Source organism: Ornithorhynchus anatinus, chromosome 9, assembly GCF_004115215.2.
Source record: "Ornithorhynchus anatinus isolate Pmale09 chromosome 9, mOrnAna1.pri.v4, whole genome shotgun sequence".
NCBI lineage: Eukaryota > Metazoa > Chordata > Mammalia > Monotremata > Ornithorhynchidae > Ornithorhynchus > Ornithorhynchus anatinus.
This window is the reverse complement of record NC_041736.1, coordinates 19,212,201-19,238,118: the sequence shown is the minus strand read 5'-3', so window position 1 is coordinate 19,238,118 and position 25,918 is coordinate 19,212,201. Positions and strand designations below refer to the sequence as shown.

The 25,918-nt window shown below is 42.5% G+C and overlaps 1 long non-coding RNA gene across 1 annotated transcript; it reads left to right on the top strand.

Moving 5' to 3' along the window:
- Positions 1-878: 878 nt before the first annotated feature.
- On the top strand, positions 879-25,903 carry LOC120638601. Its single transcript, XR_005660333.1, has 3 exons — positions 879-973; positions 23,571-23,648; positions 25,839-25,903. It is a non-coding gene; the product is annotated as an uncharacterized LOC120638601 (long non-coding RNA).
- Positions 25,904-25,918: the final 15 nt, after the last annotated feature.

Below are 25,918 nucleotides of genomic sequence, written 5' to 3'. Positions count from 1 at the left end.
TCCTATCCAACAGACAATTTCTCTCCCCCTCTTCAAAGCCTTATTGAAGGCACGTCTCCAAGAGGCCTTTGCTGACTAAACCCTCATTTCCTCTTCTCCCATTCCCTCTGTGTCACCCTGATTTGCTCCCTTTACTGACTGCCCCGCAGCATATAGGTACACATCTGTAATTTACTTATATTAATGTCTGTCTCTCCTTCCTACCCCCAGATTTGTTGTGGGCAGGGAATGTGTTTACCAACTCTGTTATATTGTACTCCCCAAGTGCTAACTACAGTGCTCTGCAAACAGTAAAAACTCAATTAATACAACTGATAAATTGGCAGGCAGTAGGGAGAGGGTTGATATGGTAATCAGAACCAGTCTGGTGGTGTTGGCCAAAAGGACATGAAATCTGGTCATTGTCTTCAAAAGCAAGTCAAGTGGAAGATGTGACAATTACCTTACATCCTTCAGCTTAGAGTCACCACTGGGGACCCAGCCCCAGAGAGAGAGGACGTGCATGGATTGGGGTTGGAGAGAAGCGTGGAACACAGTGGCAGATCCCTGTCAGCATAGTCTTTTACTGTCACTGTCTCCACTGCAAGCTCTGCTGGCGGCTAGAGGGGAAGCTCCTGGAGATCAGAGGGGATGGAAAGTGATGCTCCCTCTTGCATTTCACCAGATCACTGTCACAGTGGCAACCTAACAAAGCATAAGGGCTTGGGGAATTGTCACCAGAATTTGGGGGGTGGGGGGTAGTCATGTCCTAAATGGTTTCAGTAGTTCCACTTTAGTCCAATCATCCCAGCGTGCTTTCTCCCTCTCTCTCCCGATTGGCCAGAACATACTGACAGTCCCTTCTTCTTAAACAGGCTCAAGGTTAAGGAAGTGAATGCCTCAGATCCTGAGCTGATTTCACCCCGCCGCAAAAGACCCCAGGCTACTGCCAGCTTCCGGGCGATCCGAAGGGCGAGCCTCCCCATTGCGTTAGGTAAGTTTATGGAGTGTTTGATTTTTGTAAGAGAGTGAAGAGGAGTTAGAGGGGTTATTATTATCTTTAGCGGGAAATGGAAAATTGGCCAAGGGAGGGTGTTCTCACCCCTCAAGACATAATCATTCAAAGCAGGTTATTAGAGCTGGTATGGACGTGATGTTCTTCAGGGAATACTGTACTGCAGTTCCTGCCGCCTTGTTCGGCTGCACTGCTGAAAGTGTCTTCATTTGTCCTTTTGTAGCAACTATGCCTTCCCTCCTCCTGCCAGCGAAGATGTACTGGGTATCTGGTGATAGGAGGAAGTAAAGCGTTCAGGCCGTCTGCTGAGCTAGCCCACGGTGCAGAGCTGAGCTGAATGGCTCAAGCTGGCCGGAATATACCAGAGATTAGTTAAACTTCCCAGCAAAGACAATTAAGAAATGTTCCGTGCAAAGCCAACGAGATTAATCTTAGCTTCTAGCCCAGCAGGGCAAGAGTTTAAGTCATTTGGAACAACAGATCCTAAATAACAAGCCTGTTTATGGTCTTGTACTTTTCTTAGAATTGAAAATGTGATTTCCATCTAATGTGACTATCCATCAGTTGTCGAAATGTAAGGTTTTCTTATTTGTTTACATCTTAACTGTGGTAAGACAATGTGTGCATCCAAGGAGTTATTAAAATAATGACAATAAATTACCCTTGATCACTCTGGCCAGCTTCCCATGACACATTTAAAGCAGACAATCATTCATTCTCGAATCCCCTTGGAATTAGGAAGTAGATCAGTGTCTAAGGAACAAAGACAATATCATGAGCAGTAACTGAGAAAGATGAGGAATGCTTTTGACAGTGGGGCTCAGCAGAGAGAGCAGGGCGTGAGAAGCTAAGAGCCCAGATCCGAAACTCAGGTTGAGGTGGTGTGTGAAATGGTAAATAGATTTGGATAAGAAGTCCTGTCCTTTGAGGAAAACAATGAACCACTTCCATGTACCGTGTAGTGTGTCCCCGACAGGGTCCTACTTTCCGTTCTTCATGTTGGTGGGACTGTGAATGGCGGTACCCCAGCCAAAGACAGCCCACCAGCAAGGGATGATGGCATTGGGCCATTGTACAAGGCAGTAGGAAGTTGGATTGTGGCCCTCCTAGGCAAAGACCAGCCTAGCTATCTGGAGGAGGTATGGCCACCATCGGGCAGAAAAACTAGTTCCCAAATAATCCAGGGCAAAAGTCAACCCAAGCTCCCCACAGAGTGATCCAAACTAGGAAAACAAAAGTGGTTGGCCTCAACAACATCTCGCATCTGAGGCTGATACATAGTTGACCTTCATAGTCATACAGTCTGAGCCCTGACTGTGTGCAGAGCACTTTACTAAGTGCTTGGAAGATTACACGATAACAGACACATAACGTGCCCACAGTGAGCTTACAGTCTAGATGGGGAGACAGATATTAATAGAAATAAATAAATGACAGATAGGTACATAAGTGCTGTGGGGCTGGGAAGGGGGGATGAATAAAGGGAGCAAGTCAGGGTGATGAAGAAGGGAGTTGAAGAAAAGGAAAAGAAGCCTTCATCAGAGAAGGCCTCTTGGAGGAGCTGTGCCTTCAGTAAGGATTTAAAGGTGGTTAGAGTCGTTGTCTACACCGCTGTCAAAGAAGATCATCCTTGAGTGTTTGTGTTGTCATGGATGGCCTCCACACCTTAATGAACAGTCTAGTGAGCCATGCTGTTGGCTTCTATGGGACTGGGCAAGAGTGTGTGGATGGTTCAGCACAAACCATCACCACTAATGAAAAGCAGTTGAAGTGATAGTCCTTCTGTCAGTGAGATGCTTCTTACCCTCATTAATCTGGCACGACAGAATGTAGTAGATGAAAGACCAGAGAAGTAATCACCAGATATATGACAAGTGACAATGTGAGCCCGATGTTGGGTAGGGATTTTCTCTGTCTGTTGCCGAATTGTACTTTCCAAGCGCTTAGTATGGTGTTCTGCACACAGTAATGGCTCAATAAATACGATTGAATGAATGAATCTTTATATCATTGGTGTTTACAAAATGAGAGCCAAATGGCTTATGTTCTAGTAGAACAAAAGTTATTGTTATTAGGAGAAATGATATTTGAGCACCCGCTGGGTACAATGCATTGTACTAAATTCTTGGGAAACTACTACGGAAGTGCAAGTTGCATTTCCTGCCCGCAAGGAGCTTACCCTTTAATAGAGGGGTCAGACACATAAAATATTTAGATATAATGGAAGAGTAAATAATTGAATGAGCAGCTGAATATCCATGTACACACAAGTGCTGAAGATTGGTGTAAATTAGTGCCAAAGGTGGCTGCCTCTAAAAGGCAGATAACAGAACTAGAACTGAAGGTGTTGGATTTATTGAAGAAGGATTGGGCAGGAGTGTAGTTTAGTGAGAAGATTGTAGGCCTTGGAGTTAGGGGACCTGGGTTCTAATCCCGGATCTACCATTTGCCTGATGTGTAACCTTGGATAAGTCATTTAACTTATCTGGGCCTCAGTTTACTCATTTGTAAAATGGGTATTCAGTTCCCGCTCTCTCTCCCCCTTAGATTGAGAGACCCATATGGCACTGTTTCTGACCTGATTATTTTATATCTACCCCATCATGTAGTACAGTGGCACATAGTAACCACTTAACAAATATCACAGTTGCTGTTATTAGAGTGATAGGTAGGCCCAAGGATTACAAGCAGTGTCATCCTGCACATTAGTTGTCACAGGATTTTGAAGACAGTATCAGAGCCCTGCAGAATGCAACAGACAAAGGATGAAGATACAGAGAATTCCACGAGGAAGTGGGTGAAACACCTCAAAGGGTTGACGCAAAAGATGAAAAAAGAAGGCAGTGCCTAGCAAAGTTTCACTGGGAGGTTTGGAAAAGTACAGCAAATTGAATTAATAAAGCAGGTGTTAGATAATGTTCAAGACTTGTTTGATCAGACAACTAATAATTAGTTTTTGTTAAGCATTTACTATGTACTAAGCACTGTACTAAATAGTGGGGTTGATAGGTTAATCAGATTAGACACAGTCCCTGTCCCATATGGGGCTCACAATCTAAATAGGAGGGAGAACAGGTACTGAATTCCCATTTTACAGGTGTGGAAACTGAGGCACAGAGACATTAAATGACTTGCCTGAGGTCACACAGCTGGCAAGGGGCAGAACTGGGGTGAGAACCTAGCCCCTTTGATTCCCAAGCCGTGTTATTTTCCCTAGGCCTAAACCCTTCTCAATTAGACCCCAATTTGATATATGTACATTTTCATGGGAGTATTTTTTTTAAATGAGCATCTGTTTAAATGAGATTGTGTGGAGAAGGGTTAGTGGTAGGAGTGAGATGAAGAAGAGTGTGACTTATTCTCCCCCTTATTATGGGAAGGGAATATGTCTACCAACTCTTTTATCTTGTGCTCGCCCAAGTGCTTAGTACAGTGCTCTGCACATAGTTAAGCACTCAGTAAATACCATTGATGTTGATGATTCCTCAGTGTGATCTATCACATGTTCATTTTCCTTGAGGGAGAAAATATTTGTTCCCTGATCCACTGGGAATTTAGGAGGTTTACGGGGCGTAAATTTGGGTTATGCTCAAAACCTTAGCTTAAGTTTCATTATTAATACAGTTCTTGGGCACTTCCCTAAAGAGGTAGTGACGTACATGAGCCTGCTATAGAAGAATGAGAAGCAGCGTGGCTCAGTGGAAAGAGCACGGGCTTTGGAGTCAGGGCTCATGAGTTCGAATCCCAGCTCTGCCACTTGTCGGCTGTGTGACTGTGGGCAAGTCACTTAACTTCTCCGTGCCTCAGTTCCCTCATCTGTAAAATGGGGATTAAGACTGTGAGCCCCACGTGGGACAACCTGATTCCCCTATGTCTACCCCAGCGCTTAGAACAGTGCTCGGCACATAGTAAGCGCTTAACAAATACCAACATTATTATTATTAAGAATCTCTGGAGACAAATTCCTTGAAGAGGTAATGGACCCAGTTCAGTTAGATTCAGGATTTCATATTTTACTATTATACAAGTGCCATGTTTGGGTCTTTTACCTTGTATTTAAAGATTCAGCTGAGGTTTCTGAGGTCTTCATCCTCAGTGGCACTGAACAAGTCAACTTACCATTGTGCCATGATATCATTTACAGTACAGTTCTTTCATGGTATATAGCAGCATGGTATCATGTTAGTTAGGAGCAGCCTCCGTGGACAGTTTTTAGAGGTTCAAATGAAAGTCAAGTTGTCCTTTTCCAAATAGAGTTTTCCCTTGCACAATTTTTGGTGCCTAAAACCTTTGAAACTAGAATCCTGAAAGAGCAGAGCTAGTCATTTCCAAGGTACAAATGACAGGAAATTTCTCACTTTAACGTATTCCGCAAAAGGCGCCTGAGAGAGATGTGATGTAGACACCTGCCTTCATCATTTAGTCTCCACAGAGAATTCAGGAGTTGGATAATAATTTACTGAAAGCTAAAAAGTAAGCAGTTCAAAATGGCCAACTGTAGGCCATCTACTTTATGGCAGTTGTTGTATGCTCAGATGGAAGCAGAAGAAGGGCATAACTCCACCGAGGTGGTTGCTTTTCTCCCTCCACCTCCCCCATTCCCTTCCTCCACCTCCCCCATTCCCTGCCTCCACTGTGTCCAGAGCCTGCACACTTCTCTTGCCCTCCTGCATTGTCTGTGCACTTGTGTCCATACATGATAAGCACTTTGATACCCACTTTACTCCCACAGTCCTTATGTACATAGCCTTATGCTCTTCCACCTTCCCTATCTGTAATTGATTTTAATGTCTGTTTCTCCCCCTAGACTGTATGCCCCTTGAGGGCAGGGATCATCATTTACCAACTCTATTGTACTCTCCCAAGTGCTTAATACAGTTGTGGGCCTGGAATGTGTCTTTCATTTCTTACATTGTACTCTCCCTTGTGCTTGGTACAGTGCTCTACACACAGTAAGCATTCAATAAATAAGACTAGTTGATTGATTCTGCCCCATTGTCTCACTGGGAAGGGCCCCCGGAGTGTGAGAAAAGCCCAAAGGCTACCCGACCAGCAAGTGAAGTGCTGACCACCGTACACACTTCTTTCATCCTTTGTGGTGCATACATCACATCATATTTGAGCGCTTATTGTGTGCAGAGCACTGAACTAAGCTCTTGGGAGAGTAAAATACAACCTTATAACAGACAGGTTCCCTGCCCACAAAGAGCTGATAATCTAGAGGGGGAGAAAGACAGTAATTTGAATAAATAAATGAAAGGTATGAATGTAAGTGCTGTGGGGCTGGGAGGAAGGATGAATAAAGGGATTAAAGGAATAAAGGGATTTGAGCCAGTGCTGGGAAAAGGGGGCTGCCCGCACAGAGCAGTCCACTAGGCCCCCTTGGGAGGCTTTGAGGTGGTCCTTGGTCCTGTTGTCAAGAACATTATAAGGGGAAGAGAACTAGGGGAGCTGAACTTCCCTAATGGAGTCTTAGGGCCTTTGAAGCAAGCTCAACACATCCAAGTGTTGCTTCAATTCTTTTTCTCTCTATAGCGATAATAATGACAATAGCTGTGGTATTTTATTAAGCATTTGCTAGGTGCCGCTTCTAGACTGTAAGCCCGGTGTGGAAAGGGATTGTCTCTATTGCTGAATTGTACTTTCCAGTTGCTTAGTACAGTGCTGTGCTCACAGTAAGTGTTCAGTAAATACGACTGAATAAATGGTGCTGGAGTAGGTACCATACAAGATCAGACAGTTCTGATTCCATATGTTGCTCCAAGTCTAAGGGGGAGGGAGCACAGGTTTAATCCCCATTTTACAAATGAGGAAACTGAGGCACGGGGGACCAGCCTAAAATCATTCATCAAGGGAGTGATGGAGCTGGCATTACAACCCAATCAACTGATTGATTTTATTAAGTCCTTACTGTGTGAAGAGCACTGAACTAAGTGCTCGGGAGAGTATAGTATAGTAGAGTTGGTAGACACTTATCTTGGCCCACAATGAGCTTACAGACTAGTGGGAGTGACTGACATGAAAATAAATTATAGATAAGGGAAATGGCATTGGGCGGTGCGGCCTCTCCAGTGCCGTCTGATTTGTACGCTGAGATGACGTGAGGTGACCGTGAGCCAGGGATGACCTTGGCATACCCCTAGGAACCAGCGGGTAACTGAAGCAAAATTAATTCTGTAGTCTCATTTGGAAGAAGTTGCTCGTAAAACAGCTTGGCCTAATGGATAGAGCATAGTTCTGGGAGTCTGAAGGACCTGGGTTCTAATCCCGGCTCTACCCCTTGTCTGCTGTGTGGCCTTGGGCAAGTCATTTCACTTCTCTGTATCTCAGATACCTCATCTGCAAAATGGAGATTAAGACTGTGAGCCCCATTTGGGACAGGGATCGTATGCAACTTGATTAGCTTGTATCTACCCCAGGGTTTAGCACAGTGCCTGGCACATATTAAGTGCTAAACAAATACCATAACAAAACAAAGCATTCTGTAGCTTCACTCGGAAGAAACTACTCTTAAATGGCCAGAAACATAGCAGTGCATTTCCAAAGGGACATTTGTGCCTAATAAAAGCAAGGCATTGAACATAATGAAAGCAAGGAAGCCACATTACCTTTTTTCTTTCTCATGTATCCTTGGGTGGATTAGGTGGTGACCAAATGATTTGACTTCCTTATGATTTCATGCAGAGGTCACCAGGAATAATTTGTTTCTTAATATTGGGAAGTAAAAGTAGATCACACTGGGAAATCATAGTAAATAGCCCCAATAATAAAGCAGAGCATCACTTTTTCATTTTTAGCCTGCTTTCCGTAAACTTTTGGGAGAAACTGTACATGATACATGGTAGATGTTCTTTTACATCGATAAAATTGATTTGAACATGTTAAATCAAACCCACAATTAGAGTGAAATTGGCAACACTAATATGTGTTAATGATAGGTGGGCAGCCTAAATTTGAAAAACAACGATCGCAAGGCTGTTTTTCAAATTCTAGGCCTGCTTTATTAGTGCACGGGCCTAATTCCTCGAGGATGTGAGTTCTAATCCTGACTCCATCACTTACCTGCTGTGGGACCATGGGCAAGTCATTTAGCTTCTCTGTACCTCAATTTCCTCATCTGTAAAATGAGGATTAAATACCTTTCCTCCCTCCCCCTTAGACTGGGAATCTCATGCTGAGGAGGAACTGTCTGATCTGATTACATTATATCTACCCTAGCCCAGTAAATGCTTAATAAATATTATTGTTCTTGTTTTTATTAAGTAATCCTCTCTTTATACTCTGGTTGATCAGAGCCTAATTAGGACATTAGGGTATTGAATACAGTTTTTCTGGGTTTGTACTTTAAACTCCTCTGGGGTATTGGCACATAAAGTTAGGTTTTTCTTGTGCTATGGTTTTGTCCCAAACAGGCCTGGCTCTGTTTCTGAGGTTGCTTAGGATATCCTAGTCTTGGCTTCTTGTGGGCAGGAAATCTGTCTACCAACTGTTATATTGTACTCTACCAAGCATTTAATACAGTGCTCTGTTCACAGTAAGTTCTCAAATACCATTGATTGACTGATCCTGGAAACTTGGTTCAACACTACATTTTTACCAAAATAGTGCTGAGAAGCAGCGTGGCCTAGTGGAAAGAGCACAGACCTAGGTTCTAATCCCAACTCTGCCACTTGTCTGCTGGATGACCTTGGATATGTCCCTTACCTTCTCTATGCCTCAATTACCTTATCTGTAAAACAATATTAAGACTGTGAGCCATGTGTGGGACACGGACTGTGTCCATCCTGATTAGCTTGTACCTACCCCAGTGCTGAGTATAGTGTTTGGCACATAGTGCTTAACAAATACCATAAAAAAACCATCCCAAATTATGCAATCAATTATAGATGAGTAGTATGGCTAGCTACATTAATGTATTTATATTGGTTCAGAGAAGTTCCACAATAGGGTTGTTGACTTTAATCAAAAACATGTCAACCTGCCCTACTGACTCATCTGGTGGTCAGGTGACATGACCCTTCCTGACCCCTCTTTATGAGCTTTCTCACTCTTCCCACTGTGGATTTTAAAACAGTTTCCTCATTTCCCTTTTTTGATGCTATTTAAACGCTTACTATGTGCCAGGCACTGTACTAAGATCTAGCTTACATACAAGCTACTCAGAGTTAACATAGTCCTTGTCCCATATGGGACTCAGTTTTAATTCCCATTTTACAGAGAGGTAAATTGAGGCACAGAGAAGTTAAGTGACTTACCCAAGGTGACACAGACAAGTGGCAGAGCTGGGACTAGAACCCAGGTCTTTCTGATGCCCAGACCAGTGCTCTGTCCACTAAGCAATGCTGCTTCTCATGATAATCAGGTCAGACATAGTCCCTGTCCCCCACAGTGTACACAGCCCAAGTATGAGGGAGAACAGTTACTGAATCCCCATTTTATTCATGAGGACAGTAAGGCACAGAGAAGTTAAATGACTTGCCTAAGGTCACATAGGAGGCAGGTGGCAATTTATTATGTGCTGATTTATGTGCTTCCCCCTTCTGCCCACCCACGGAGCTGGTGCCATTTAGGAGGTTAATGTTGTAAAATATGAAATGGAGAATTTAGAACTATTGCAAGTGCCTTTAAATCAAAACACCTAAAGTCAAGGATTACCTTTATGAAAGATTTTTCCAAGAGGAGTTGTTTTTTCTGAGTGGTTCCCCATCATCTCAAAAGGCCAAACAAATGGAAATAGGATTAAGGAAGAGATCAGTGTTGCCAATCAAAGGGCCATTGCTTTCTGGAGGCCTGCAAAAGTGAGAGATGTTATAAATGTATTGGAAAGGAGAATTAAATACCCCAAATAATGTTCTATACTGTAAAGGAAATAAAAGAACACAAAATATTTGCTGATTGGTTTCTAAAGAGAATATATATATATATATATATATATATATATATATTTAATGGCATTTAAGCACTGGCATTTTCTGCCGGGCATTGTATTGGGATAGCCCATCAGGCCAGACACAGTCCATGACATGGGGCTCACAGTGTTAATCCCCATTTTACAAATGAGGTAACTGAGGCACAGATAACTGTATTCACAGCTTTCTAGTCGTGGCTGTTGGATAAGAGATCTTTCTGCGAGAAATGGAAGATTAGGTTGGAGAGGAAGCCGCAAGCTTGAATGTGGGAAGAAACCCAAGTTGAGATACTGAAATAAAAATGCTAAAAAGTTGGTGACGAGCGAATTCAATATTGCCATACAATATTGTCGTAATTTAAGAATGTACCACTGAAAAGGAAATGGGGCATGAGTTGAGAACAGTGCCCTTTGTAATTGTATCAACTTGACGTGCACTGTAGTGGAAAGTACTTACCAACATACCTGGGCTATCATATTGCAGGCAATATTTTCATATTTTCACCTTGTATAATGGAGAGCAGTTGAATGTTTGGATGAATACACGGGCTGTCAAGATTGTATTCTGGCAGTACAATTGCAGGATTCCCTATGGAGAGAAGTCTCTCACAAGTCTCACTTTCATGGCTAGAAGGAGACCAAGACTAGAGAAAGGATACTTGATACTGAATCCTATGGTAAAGTGATAGGAAAACTGACAGAGTTTGAAGGCTCCCCTCTTTTACTGCCCCTTCTACCTGAGTGAAGAATGACATGTAATGTGGTGGGTTGCTGAAAGCTTTAGCTAGAGTGATAGCTCTGCAAATAAAATAAAAGCATATTGAGCAAGAACCTCAGCAACAGTGGACCTGATATTATGTAAAAATTGCTATTTATTGGAATAAGTCTTTCAGGGGGTTTCAGATTCTGAAATGACAGTAGTCCATACCAGCTATTTTAGTTTTTATCAGATCTCTTGCTAATGTCAATGGCATGTTAAAAGAAGACAGTAGACAGATAGTGAAGAAAGGATGTTCATTGATAATGTGGCAGAAAAAGGAAATGAGTGCATTTTGGGAAAGGATGCACATTTTGAACCACTCACGTCTCAGGAAGATTTGAAAAGTCTTGAATAAGCAGTGACATTGACCAGAAATATGTCTAGACTTTAAAAACACCCAAAAGATGGAATGTTCAAAAAATTTGGCTTATGAGGGCCAGTGTATGCAAAGGAAGCACCAAATTTATTTTATTTTACTCTCCCAAGTACTTGGTACATTGCTCTTACTTTGCTCTTCACCAAGTGCTTCCTCAGTTGACTTAAACTTGGGCACCTCATGAACAAAACTGGATTGTAGCACTCTAGACCAATTCTGTCCCTTTAATGGCATTTTAGAGGATTTTTGAAGTATTGCTGGAAAGTTGTTTTTTTTTAAATTATTATTGGAGAAGATTGATTTCAATTGTCATGATTCCAGGAATTTCCAGTGAAATTCAGTTCAGTTCAGCTCTCAGTACTTCATGCATTATTGTTGAATTAGTGACTGGAAAAACACCACCACCAGGACCCCAGCATAGGCAAGACGTCACAACTTTGGGGGGTTCCGTTCAGGGCCAAATTAATTCAGGGGAGTATTTACTCATCCTCTGGTGAGTGTGGCCCCAGCTGCCACTCAGAGATGAGGAATGTGAGCCCCCCCCCCCCCGCATCTTTTCAGACAACACTTATGACCTTCCAGACCCTACTGAGAAGGCTGCCGCTTGGTACTTTATTAAGATGGTGCCTGAACCGGATTACCAAAATGGCTACCGAACATGCACATTAGAGAATGTGGTGCAGTCATCATCTTTTTAAGGAGCTATACAATCCTTTTCCCCCATGTGAGGCTCCAAAGAAAGTGGTTACCATCTTTTGTCTGATCCCTGTCTAGTCGGTTAACTCTAAGTTGTTTTAATAAAATGAGCACCTTGTGGGCAGGGATCATATCTACCTATGCTATTACAGTGTTCCAAGTGCTTAGTACAGTGCTCTGCATACAGAAAGCACTTAAAAATACCATTGATTGACTATGGCAGTTCATGCTTCTTTGCCTCTGTTCTTCTATCCAGTTCTCTCAGACTCCTTGGCTTGATTCCTAACTGTTTTGAACAATGTAATTGCACAGGAGGGCTGCAGGCCTGGAGTAGGCTATGCTGGACTGTATTTTCTGTAATGAATTAGCCACCATCATTCATTAAAGGATCTGCTTTGTTATGACTTTTCGTAGCCAATGGACAGTGTTTAGAGCCACAAGAATAACTGAGGCTTTAATTGTGTGCTAATGTGAGTCAAGCAGCCTGAATTTACTATTGGCACAAACATTCAAATTGTTGACAACACTGTTTGCATAATGACCTTAGTTAGGAGGGAAGCAAAGAGACCTAGAGGATAGAACTCCAACCTGGAAATCAGAAAGACCTGGGTTCTAAACTGACTTGCCCCGCTTGTCTCCTCTGTGAACTTGGGTAAGTCATTTAGCTTATCTGTGCCTCAGTTGCCTCATCTGTAAAATGGGGATTAAGAGTATATGCTTATTTGGGACAGGGACTGTGTCCAACCAGATTAGCTTGTCTGGCACATAGTAAGTACTTAATAAATACAAAAAAAAAAAAAGGAGGGTAAAGTTAGTTCAAGGCTCAGGCACCAGTTACTCCAAGAATTAAGAGCTCTCTCCTTCCTTTTTACTAGCTGTGCTTTCTTCACGTCATTAGAACCATTTTCACAATCTATAATGTTGCTTCTAATCTCTGCATTGCTAGTCTGTCTACATTTGCTAACACTACTTACAGTGAAGTGAAAAAATATTTATATGAAAACTTAGAGATCTGGTTTGAGTAATGAAACATTTTCCCATATTAAACTTGCATGAGTAATATGGTTACTATGCATTTTATTTTCAGAATCTTTGTAAGAGTAGGTTAACAGTCAAGTCAAATTAGGATCTGGCAGAAAATCTGCTTTCTGGATCCATTTTGCTTTAGAAAAACTATGGGATTTCCTCTCACACATATACTCCGGACTGCTCAGCAAAAAGGAAAGTCCTAAGAGAACTACATAGTTTTTACAATGACATCATGATTCCCCGTATTTTTTTTTTTTTGGTAATCATTATGTGCCAGTCACTGTATTAAATGCTGAGCTAGATATAAATTAATCCAACCTTATTCACTTGAATATACCCCAGTGCTTAGAACACTGACACATAGTAAGTGCTTAACAAATACCATAAAAGAAATCAGGTTAGACACAGTCCCTGTCCAACATAGGGTTCACAGTATTAATTGTCTGTCGGATATGAGGAGGAAGGGTGTTCCAGGCCAGAAGCAGGATGTGGGTGAGAGGTCAGCAGTGAGAGATGAGATGGAGGTACAGTGAGAAGGTTGGCATTAGAGGAGCAAAGTGTGCAAGATGGGTTGTAGTAGGAGAGTAGCGAAGTGAGGTAGGAGGGGTTAAGGTGATCTAGTGCTTTAAAACCAATTGGTGAAGAGTTTGTTTGAAGCAGAGGTGGATGGTGGTGGATGGAAACTGGAGTTTCCTAAGGCGTGGGGAAACATGGCCCATATGTCTCTGCAGTAAAATGATCCAGGAAGCAGAGTGAAGCACTGCCCAGAGTGGGGAGAGACCACACGTGCTTGAAAGATACCACAGTGGTTATTATTATTTCTTTCTGCAAGTATATGAGAGCTTTCAGAGGAGGGTGCTTACCAATTGTCCTCTTTTTCTATGGTTCAAGTACTTACTGTTCTAAGCACTGCAGTATCAGGTTGAACACAGTCGCTGTCCCACATGGGGCTCACTAAGTAGGAAGGTATAGGATTCAATCCCCATTTTACAGGTGAGGAAACTGAGGCACAGAGAAGTAAAATGACTTGCCCATGGTCACATAGGAAACAGCAGAACTAGGATTAGAACCCAGGTCCTCTGACTCCCAGACCTATGGTCTTTCCATTAGGCCTTGCTGCTCTTCGAGATAAACAGGAGAAGATGGGCTTAAACTTCAACAAAAGCAAATTTGACAGACATGGAGGTTCTACACTGGAGAGGCACTGGACTAGATTGATGGGAGAGAAAGCTATACCTCTAGAGGTCTTCAAAATAAAGAAAAGTGATTTCTGTACAGTCAATGTATAGTAGATCATATTGTACTTGATCCAGGTGAGCTTAATATTCACCTGCTAGGAAGAAGTACACTGGATTGAAATCCTCATAAAGTCCCCTCCAGTTCTATGATACACTGTTGAATGAAGATTGTGGATAGAAGGTCTTTGTGGTAACCTGGAAGCTCCTCGTGGGCAGGGAGCATGTCTCCCAACTCTGTTATATTGTATAATGGAATTGAATGGTATGTGCCAAGCACTATTTTAAGCTCTGGGGTAGACACAAGCAAATCGGGTTGGACACAGTCCCTGTCCAGTGTGGGGCTCACAGTCTCAATTCCCATTTTACTGATGAAGGAACTGAGGCCCAGAGAAGTGAGGTGACTTGCCCTAGGTTACACAGCGGACACGTGGCAGAGTCAGGATTAGGACCCATGACTGTCTGACTCCCAAGTCCGTGCTCTATCCACTAAGCCATGCTGCTTCTTTCTCTGTTTTACCAAACACTTAGTACAGTGCTCAGCACACAGTAAGTGCTTGACAACTACCATTTGATTGGTAGTGCAAAAGAAGTATTTTATTTGTCCAAAGTCAATTCTGCACCAATAGGAGTACACGGTGCTGTTACTTAATAACAGAAGTAGCTTAGTACTCCAAGCAGGCAGTCAGTGCTTAATTTCTAATGAAAGGGATGGCCGGTTCACATGAGCAACTGCAACCCTTTAGCTCCAGAATGTGAAAGAGCAAACCAGGAGGAGCTGAAACTAGGAATGATCAAGCCCTTGAACCATCAAGACATGACAGGTATAAGGGCTTGGCTATCCCTGTGGACAGAGGATAGGATCTTAGAGTGGTTGGCTACCTGGAGAATCTGGAAAGAATTTGAGGAAAGAACTCAAAATGAGGCATGTAATTATTAAACTACAGAGACTCCATATTCTTCGCCTAGGGAAACCATGCGTGAGGAAATCCTGAAGAGCTGGTCCCTTTGGAAGAGAAATCTACTTCAGAGATCTGCTATTTTTTTTCCCCCAAATAAAAGAAACCAAAGACACCTTTCTTCTGAAGAAAGAGTTTCTGCTTGATCTCTTCCTCTCCCAGTACTGTCCCTGGAGAAATTGTTCAGGAACAATTTATCCTTTACCCTCTTCCATAGAACACTACCGGTTGCCAAGCCCAAGTTCAGCTTAGTTTATCGGCTGCCGAGCTAACATTTGGGCATGTTGGAGCTGCAAGAAGTAGTTTTTAGTTTTGGAGTTTTTTTTTCCTCTGTTGCACTCACCTTTCACCTTCATAAATTCAGTAGGACCTATAAAAATCTGAGCTGGAATGCAGCTGCCAGCCCTGGGTCCTCAACCACCTTCTGCCGGCTTTCCCATTAGGAGTGGGATTGGAGTCAGCCGGGCAGATTCCTGCACAGCGAGGAGCTCGTTTACAGCATTTGAGGCGGAGGTTTCCTTCATTCATGTTTCATTAGCCCTCTCTGAAGAGAGCCCGGGATCTTTAACTATATGTTGTGTTGTTTGCTCCTCCAGCGTAAGACGAATGAACTTGATGCAGACTTTGAATTTGTTTATGAGTCTAAGAAGCTCAGTACAGCATTGTACACAGCTCCTAGGCTCTGATCCAGAATTTGTTTTACTACCTCCATAATGGTATTTAAAAGCCTCCCAGAAAACCAAATCACTTATTTAAAAAAACTTTTGGGGGGGTGCTTTTTTGTTTGTTTTGAATTTGCAGTGGATGCCAATGTATAGTAGATCATATCGGCGGTTGGTCCAGATATAATTTCAAGGGATTGCTAACCAGGCTGGGAGGCAAAATGGCCAGGCAGAGAGAGAGGAAGGGTCTGGGAAGCAGGAGACTCAGGTCCTCGTCTCAACTCTGCCCCTGGCCTGATGGGTGGCCGTGGGTATGCCATGAACATCCCTTTGGGACTTGGCATCCCAACCTGTGAAATGGGGTAAGATCGCTCTTCTCCCTCCCTCTTCGATGGTGAGCCACATGCCCTACAGGACTGTGTCCTATCCGATTAGCTTGCAGCTACCTAGAGCTCAGCACGTAGTGAATGCCTAGTAAATGATATATTCATGGTCCATTGGCCAGTCAGACATATGAGGCAGTAAGGGCAGCCACACTATGTGATCAGGTGAAAATTCAGTTCACTGCCAGTGGAAGTCCTATTTAAAGAAAATTAAAACTTTAAAATGGTTTGAACACATGTTTTAGATATAGTACTTGTTAAATGTCTGTATTATGGAAAAAGCAGGATCCAAGGGGAGGGAAAGAGATAAATATTGGCCAAAAAAGTCTTTCTACCAATGCCCCAGGGTAAAAGTGAATGAAATTGGTACTATATTTACTACTGGGCCCCAACTCTGTGCTACACCTGCATTCCCCCCACAACTTTATTGTATAGAACAGTATGGTTCTCATGATTTCTTAATTAAATATTGAGCAGCATATAATTAGGTAAGTTGGATGTTGTTATACCATTATTTATGATTGTTTCTTTAAGAGCACTTAGTGCTGCCTGCCTATTTAGCTCTGTGGTGGGGGTGTCAACCACAACGAGGACTGGGAAACCACCCTTTGGTTTACTCGACCAGCCAAAATCATGATGTCACGGTCCAAGAGGCCTGGATCCTAGTCTGCCTCCATCAGGGCTCAGCTCCATTCTGCTCTGTCCCCTCCTTCTCTAGCTGGGAGGGGCAGCGGGAAGCCTTATCTACTTCCAGAGGGTTGGGAACACTGTGACTGTCAAGATTGGATCCTGAGCAGTGAGGAGCCCCAGACACTGCTGGTTTTTTTTTTATGGTATTCATTTAGTGCTTACTGTGTGCCAGGCACTGTACTAAGCACTGGGGTAGATATCAGTTTATTAGTAAGACTGTGAACCCCATGGGGGAGAGGGACTGTGTCCAACCCGATTTGTTTGTATCCCCTCCTAGTATTTAGTGCAGTTCCTGGCACATAGTAAGAGCTTAAATACCACAATCATCATCATCAGTCTGCGTCTCATATGGGACTCCATCTTAAACTCCATTATACAGATGAGATAACTGAGGCATAGAGAAGTGAAGTGACTTGTCCAAGGCCACACAGTAGACAAGTGGCCGAGCCCCGTACCTGAATGTGAGCCTGGGACCAGGCTATCTGGGGCATTGTCAGAAAATGGCAGGGGAGGCAGAGTGGGGACAAGGGTCTGGCAACGCAGTGGCGGAGGCAGAGGTGTGCATGCAGTGTAATGTAAAAGTGTAATACGGACAGGGGCGGGACTGGTAAATTTATCCTTGGCTCAGGGTAGCCAAATGAACATCTGAACCTGGCCCTTGACTAAGGTCAGCCAAAAACCTGATGCCTTTGGAAGGCAAATGATTAACCTGGGTGCTTTGTGGCATCATGAAATTTGGTGATTGCTATATCTCTGTGATGGGTAGTGGGTATTTGTTAAGCGCTTACTATGTGCAGAGCACTGTTCTAAGCGCTGGGGTAGATACAGGGTAATCAGGTTGTCGCACGTGAGACTCACAGTCTTAATCCCTATTTTACAGATGAGGTAACTGAGGCACAGAGAAGTTAAGTGACTTGCCCACAGTCACACAGCTGACAGGTGTCAGAGGTGGGATTCAAACCAGTGACCTCTGCCTCCCAAGCCCGTGCTTTTTCCAATGAGCCACGTATTTGCTGGACACTTACAGGGCAGAGTCCTGTAGGAGTTATTTGGGGAAGTAAAATACAATACAGTTGGTAGACATAATCCCTGCCCAAAAGGAGTTTATAGCCTAGAGGAGAATTTGAAGTGACAATGGATTTCAAACATCAGAAGTAAAAATAGCAAAGCTACAAGTTTGTAAGTATATCTACAGCCTTTGGCCCAAATATCTTCTGGCTTAAATAGAATGAATCTTCTAATTTATCATTTTACTGGAGATGAGTGGTTGTGGCAGTTCCAGTTCCGGCTTATTTGTCCTTTCAAAGATTGCTAGATTTAAATCACTTTTTGCTTCCGCTGTTGCACTCAGATGAATTTTTAAAAAAATGCATTAGAAATGGCACATGGTGAGGTTCTTCCCAGCTGCTCAGTGTTTGGGGCTATCAGCGTGGAACAGTTTCCGAGCCCCTAAACCCAACTTCTTTCTCTAAAGTCCTTGGGCCTTCTTGGATGAGCCATAACTCAGGGAGAACATAAGTGGAGGAATAACTGATTATATATTAATCTGATATGGTCTTTCCCTACTGCTTTCCTCTGAGACATGGAGTGAGAATTAATGTTTTTAAAATACTCTTAATGTACAAAATGATGGTGATGTTATTCACAATGAAGGTAATCCTTTATAATTTTTTTTCCTTCAATTTAAGGAAAATTCCAGAGCCAAATATTAGGTTCCTGTTGTTTGTTTTCATTTTTAGAGACTGAGTACTAGAACTTCAGACTGATTTTAACTTGAAATTTGTCTGGAGATATTTATTGGTTTTTGTTTTTCTTTTTCTAATAGTGTAATCTATTTCACTCCTGTATATTGCTTTATAAGAATCAAGCTGAAATACCTCTTGTAGGTAATTGAACTCTTTCAAGATCACTTGTTCACTAAATAGTATCTGGGAAATAGGAAAGAGAATTTTTCTTTCCAAGCATGGATAGTTTACTCTGAGAACCTCTTCCCTTCTGGTAGAATCAGGTTCATGATGACTAAATGCATGTATTTCAGTAGTGATGCAGAAAATAAGTACTGATGTTTTCACACAAAACTGGGATAATACACTGGACAGCAGAAAGGTATCCAAACATGGGTCACCGATATTATAAGGAGGTAGTACTGTGCTGAGCCCGCTCCTCTAGACTGTAAACTCATTGTGAGCAAGGAATGTGCCTGTTTATTGTTTTATTGTATTCTACCACGTGCTCAGTGCAGTGCTCCACACATAGAAAGCCCTCAATAAAGTTGACCAAGTAGAAACATAGCTTGTAGCGACCCAGAATGTAAGTAACTTCACAGGATTATAGACATTTAATTTTCGGATTTAGACTCTGTCTTGGTCTCCTTCCCTCTGGATCCTTCAAGAGATTATCAAGCAATAATTCCCAGCAAATTTTATTCGGCCTTAAGGGTCGATGTGAAAGGAGTGTGCCTCGAGGAAAAATAGGAATGGTAAATCAAGAAGGCTAGTTACCCTGCCTCATTGCCCTCAGTCTAGGTGGGAAGAGCAAGGGATTAGGAATTAGAAACCAAACCTCTTATGTCACTTGAACTTTCTGTGTTTGTTTCCTAAGCTAAATGGGGAAAGATTTCTGCTCTTCCAGCTTGTTAGATTGAGAGCCCTATTATAGAACAGATCCAAGAGGGTGTCAGGCCAGGAAAGTGGTCTTGGCTTGGGCTGGGATTGAGCTTTTAGTCCCATGCCTGGGTCTCGGCAAACCTTCCCCTGCAAGTCAGCAGTCGGGAAGAAGGGCCACCAGGAGTGGAACCAAGACCCAGGAAAGGGAAAGATTTCACCTATTTCATTGTTCAATTTGGACACCATCTGTGATCGATGTTGCAGCAAGTTCGGTTTGGTTTGGAGAGATGCACTCTGTTCTGTCAGGTCGTATGTCTTCACTACGCATTTTGGATGGAACACTAGCTCAGAAGTAGGTAACAGTCTTCCTATAAATGTGCACCTGTCTGGGTACAGCATGATGCAGCGCCTGAAGAAATGATTTATGTATGAACATGGCGTGGGGCACAGGGGAGTTATAATGTCAATTTTTCTTAATGTGGGGTTCTGCAATAATGCAACCCCCATGTTATGGTTAAAGGACTGGCCATCAGTAGGATTAAGCTCCTTTTGGGCAGGGATTATATATACTGACACGATTGTACTCTCTCAAGAACTTAGTACAGTGCAAAATGGGTTTCCTGACATTTGGAAGCATCAGCTGTTAAAGCAGTCCTATACCTTTCTTGGGTGCTTTGCATTTTTGAGAAGAATCATTTTTGTTACAAATGTAGTTTCATTTTGCATTGCATTGCATGGAGCTCCTGTCAACAATCACATGACCACTAAGAGAAGTTGTGCATAAAGACTTAGAAGAGTTACGATATATGTAATGGGAGCAGATGATAGTAATGTGCGGAGCTAGCTTACAAACTATTATAAATTATGTTGATTTAAGTTAGGTTAAAAAAGGCAAAACTATTTTGTAGAAAGTAGGAAGATTGATATTTTTACTTGAGTCTGGACACTTGCTTGATTCTCATTTAAGTTGGGATGCCCTGTTGGACCTATTCATTCTGCTCCGTTATTCTGTATTAACCACCCAGGCCTGTAATATATCTTGCCACAGTTGCGTTGGTAGATGAATTGTGGTATGTCATGGCAATGATGACCATGTATGACTGTGATAACGCTAAATGAATCCATCCTTCCAAAGACTTCCTGCTATATAGTAATAATAATAATGATGGTATTTGTTAAGCACTTACTATGTGTCAAGCACTGTTCTAAGCGCTGGAGTGCCCCACATGGGGTTCACAGTCTTAACCCATTTTACAAATGAGGTGTCTGAGGCACAGAGATGTTAAGTGACTTGCCCAAGGTCACACAGCAGAAAAGTGATGGAGCCAGGATTAGAACCCCTGTCCTCTGACTCCCAAGCCCTTGCTCTTTCCACTATGCCATGCTAGTTCTATATATTCCTCTGCTCTCACTCTCCTTGGTGTACATCCCCTGGCCATTTTTCTACATAGCCAGTTCTCACCGATTCCAGCAACAGCTACATTCAAAGGATGACGCTAGGCTTGAGTGGTAATCATGGATTTATTTTATGAAAATAACTAAGATATAATAATTAGAGAACAAGCACATTGACTAACGAGGGCATTTTAGGAATGTAGGCAATGCCATCTCATGGAGAATTAGCATACCTGGTCTTGCATAAATAGGCAGATCATTGCAGTGATATAATTAGATATTTTCAGCCCCCGGCAATTTTCACAAACTGCACACCCACTTTATATCGGAAATGTGATCACACTGGATGTCAACAGGGCAGCCATGTAAACCGGATGCTGTTTAACATAATGCAGAGCTAAATGGGACTAATTTAGGGCACTAAAGACTAATTGATAAATGAGTGTAAAACATTTGCAAATATAAAATGAAAAATAGTAATGCACAGTGGTGGGAGAATTTTATCCTCACCCCAGCCAGCGGTCAGCATAAGCCCTGAAGCATGAGAATCGATTGTCTTGGTAAATTCTGTCCAATGTAATGAACTGGAAGGTGCTACTGTTAAGTAGGTAGGTTGATAGTACAAATAAGTTGAATTTTGGAGATGTTTTGAAGTCAGGTTAGCAATGTTATATAGTTTTGAAAGGCTTTTTACCATGCAGACAGAGCAGTGAAGCAGGAGATGAACAATGCCTTTGGAACTGTTCTTAGTGAAATGTATAACTGGGAGAAATGTTCTCAGATTCTAAGTCACTTATGTAGTTTCATTCCCGGTGCTCAGTTTGTTCCATAATTTTGTTCTCATTATCTAGAGAAGTCTCAGATTTGGTGTCCAAGTAATTTATATGATTCTGCTCCTTTCAACTTGAAATAATTTAGCTGTCTGCTACACTTTGAAAGAATGCCTTCTTTGCTTGTTGAAGGCCAGGTGAAATCTCATTTTTTTAGAAAGGGATCTCTTTCTGCCTTGTGGGATATGGTGCTATGAATGCCAAAGTCGTGTGTGTGTGTTGTATGTGCAGACACACACACATACATATGTATTTATACACACACATATCTATATATAGATAGGTAAATATATGAAAGGGGAGGGTGTTCCAGACCAGGAGCAGGACGTGGGTGAAGGGTCACAATGGCGAGACAGACGAGATCAATGTATAGAGATGGCAGGTTGGCATTAGAGGAGCAAAGGGAGCATGCTGGGTTGTAGTAAGAAAACAGCGAGGTAAGATACGAAGGGGCAAGGTGATTGATTATCTGTTCTAATGTTCTTCACTAGAACAGATAATCAACCTATTGCACTTTGGAAGTAATATCTATGAAAGTTACCATCAGTTCCTCCCTGAAAATTCTCAGGGTGCCTGACACTGTTTAGAACTTCTAGAGATAAGGCATTCCTTTGTGACATCACTAGGGATAGGGTTAAAGAGACTGTAAGCCTTGTGTGGGCAGGGATTGTCTCTATTGCTGAATTGTACTTTCCAAGCACTTAGTACAGTGTGCAGAGCACTGTACTAACCACTTGGGAGAGTACAGTGCAACAAAAAACACACAGTCCCTGCCCATAAAAAGGTCACAGTCTAGAAGGGGAGACAAATTAATATAAATAAATAAATTACAGATATATACATATGTGCTAAGGGGATGGGAGGGAGGATGAATGAAGGGAGAAAGTCAGGGCGACACAGAAGGGAGAGGGAAAAGAGGAGAGGAGGGCTTATGGAAGACTTCTTGGAGGAGATGTGCCTTCAATAAGGCTTTGAAGTGGGGGAGAACAATGATCTGTTTGTTATGACGAAGGGAGGGTCAGAAGTTCTCTGGTAAAGTGCAGCAAGTTAGCTTACCCCACAGCCTCTGGGCAAATACTCAAATGCCTCCTGTGGTAGCCAAACCTATTGCTGTCAATTTGGAAAAAAAATTTTTTTGAGCGCATTGCTTTAAATTTTGTAACTGTCTTTATTTCACTAAAAGCTTTCTAACCACACAGTGATTTATTTGAGCAATTCCTTGGGGTGTGGAAAACATTTCTCAGGAAATGATATGGGCAGAGCATAGAAAATACACAGGAGAGGGAATAATGTGATGCCTTTACAGGGAAGTGCCTTGAATATTTGAAGGAAAAGAATAAATAGATGAAAATTTCCCTGAATTTCTCCTTCATGCCCCAAAACATTTGTTCTTTCCACCCAGGCTTACTAATACCCAAAATGGTGATATTAAAATAAGGAAAATAAATTGTTCCATATTAAGTTAATCTTTATGGTTTTCCTTTGGGCTTTATGGCTCTTTTTAAAGACCATATCTGCTTTATTCAATTTTCTGAATACAGTTGAGGCAGAGCAAAAACGCTTATAGTACAACAAATGAATTTAAAGATGTCTGCTTCAACGATTGTAAAAATGAAGCGGGAGTTGTTGTGATAGATTTATGCTTGTTTTAATAGTGGCCGAGCACAGAGCGCTAGCCAAAGGGGTCACGTCATGTGACTGCAGTGACAAGTGTTCATTCATAATTTGATGACTTTTCTACCTACACTCTGGCAGCCTGACAGCTCAGCACCTGTTAGACCCAAGTGCTCGACAAGAAGCCCAGAGCAGTCAGTGAAATCCTGGGTGCATAAAGAGCCATTTTTCATTCAGTAGTATTTCTCCATTTTCCATGAGTGGAAAATCTGAAAGTCCCTCCAGGGCACCATGATGCCTAGGAAGAGACCTGAAGAAGTGTTCCACGTGCACGAGCCTGGAAAAAATCCCGGGGCAAGTGTATTTTTTTCTATTGACTTAACAGTGGTTTGAAAATGGTTTATCTCACTGCGTTCTTACTTTGCCTCTTCAGGTATCCTTCACTCCGCCACCCGTATTGCAGATGGCAGCTCCTCCCGTGTTCTAGGCTGGCATGGGGCTCTGGCTGAAGGTACAACTTCCTGCTCTAAATTGCCCTGGTGCGTTTGTCAGGTGGAGGCAGTTGGTAGCACGCTGGGCAGATCCCTCGTTAGTGCTTGCTGCTACCCCCCTCCCCGATCTGCCCCCCACAAATGGTGCTTATCCAGAATGACTGTTTAATAATAATAATAATAATGGTATTCAAGCGCTTACTATATGCCAGGCACTGTACAGAGCACTGATGCGCTGTACTAAGTGCTGAGTTCGATGTTGTCCCTTTAATGAACTTTGAGAATCTCCTGTCCTGGCATCTACTTGAAAAGCAGCATTCTCTGTCTTTAGGTAAGTGTTAGGATTCTGGCTCTGAAGGTAATGATTGCGGCTTTGAGGTGACTTGGTGAGTGAATAATTGATGCCCAATAATCTGGCAGAAAAAATGTCCAATTACCTGAGGGTGCCTGAAGGTCAGCATGGCATAATGGATAGAGCAAAGGCCTGGGAGTCGGAAGATCATGAGTTTTAATATGGGCTCTGTCACATGTCTGCTATGTGTCCTTGGAAGAAGTCTCTTCCCTTCCTCTGTGCCTCAGTTACCTCATCTGTAAAGTGGGGATTGAGACTGTGAGCCTAACGTGGCTCAAGGACTATGTCCAACATGATTTGCCTATATCCACCCCAACACATAGCACAATTCTTGGTACATAGTGCTTAACAAATGCCTGTATTATTATTATTAGTATAATCATCATCTAGGATACACTGTTTATTGTGGAAATACCTTCAAGCTACAAAGTCATCTCTGATGATTTCAAAATTTGTGAGGGCATTTTTGAGCAATTCTGGTGGTTGGTCTTCTCTGACTTACCCCAGGAGTCCCTATTCCTATGAGAGGCTTTCTCTTTTCCAGTAGATTGTACCATTTTCCTACTTTTCTGCTGGGTTCCTTCTGGATCTTTGCACTGCTTTAATCATTAGCTGCTCTTCTAGTTCATTTCTCATAAAAACCTCTAGGCTCCTTTTATTCTCCAGTCTTGAGGGCAGTTAGCTGTTTTGGATCAACCAATCAGTGGTATTTATTGAGTGCTTACTCTGTGCAGAGCACTGTACTAAGCACTTGGATGAGTACAATACAACAGAATTAGTAGACACATTCCCTGCTCTTAACAAATTTACAGTCTAATGGCTATTTTTGATGCTTTTCTGCCCCTCTAAATTTGGAATCAAAGAAGGTTGAGTAGGATAGTGTTATGGGTGACTGTGAATATGAAATCACAATAGTTCTGACCAAATCAGTAAACCAGATAAGGTGTTCATCTAGCCTTCCCTGCTAGTGGATTTGCCTTAAGGAGGAACTATTGAAAAAAATCCTGAGGTAATTTAAAAATATGTAATCAGTCAGTACCACTGATGTCTACTGAGTGTTGACTGTGTCTCGGGAGAACTGTTCATTCAGTCATATTTATTAAATGTTTACTGTGTACAGAGCACTATACTAAGCCCTTGGGGGAGTACAGTGCAGCAATAAGCGGTCACATTCCCTGCCCACAACGGGTTTACACTCTGGAGTGGGAACCATATAGAGCTGGAAGATTAGGGAGCCTGCCCACCTGGCCTTCTTTCCAAAGACAACATTAATAATAATAATAATGTTGGTATTTGTTAAGCGCTTACTATGTGCTGAGCACTGTTCTAAGCGCTGGGGTAGACACAAGGGAATCAGGTTGTCCCCACGTGGGGCTCACAGTCTTAATCCCCATTTTACAGACGAGGTAACTGAGGCACCGAGAAGTTAAGTGACTTGCCCAAAGTCACACAGCTGACAAGTGGCCGAGCCGGGATTTGAACCCATGACCTCTGATTCCAAAGCCCGTGCTCTTTCCACTGAGCCACGCTGCTTCTCTAACATTACCAACAGGAAGATCCTAATCATGTGTGCCAGAGTGGCTGAAAAGGCTTATATGAGGCTGATGCACTCTGCTTAAGTATTTAATTTGAGGAAACTGCATTAGTGGGCTGGTCCCATTCAGGGCCCCCCTCTGTTTTTGAGCCTGCCTCTTGGCACCCCAGTTTCCAGCAATCCTTTGTTCGAGGAGAAAAAATCCTCTCTCAATTGCAGCATGCCAGGCTATAGTGATCTCTCAACAGTTACCATCATCAATCAGGGGTATTTACTGGGAGCTTACTCCACTGTTTTAAACTGGGCTTCACTATGTCATTACAGATATCCTGTGGCTGTCCAGTCTTCTCACGTGTCCTGCCAGGGAGCTGGGTTGCTTTGGTGCCGGTAAGTTGACTGTGTTT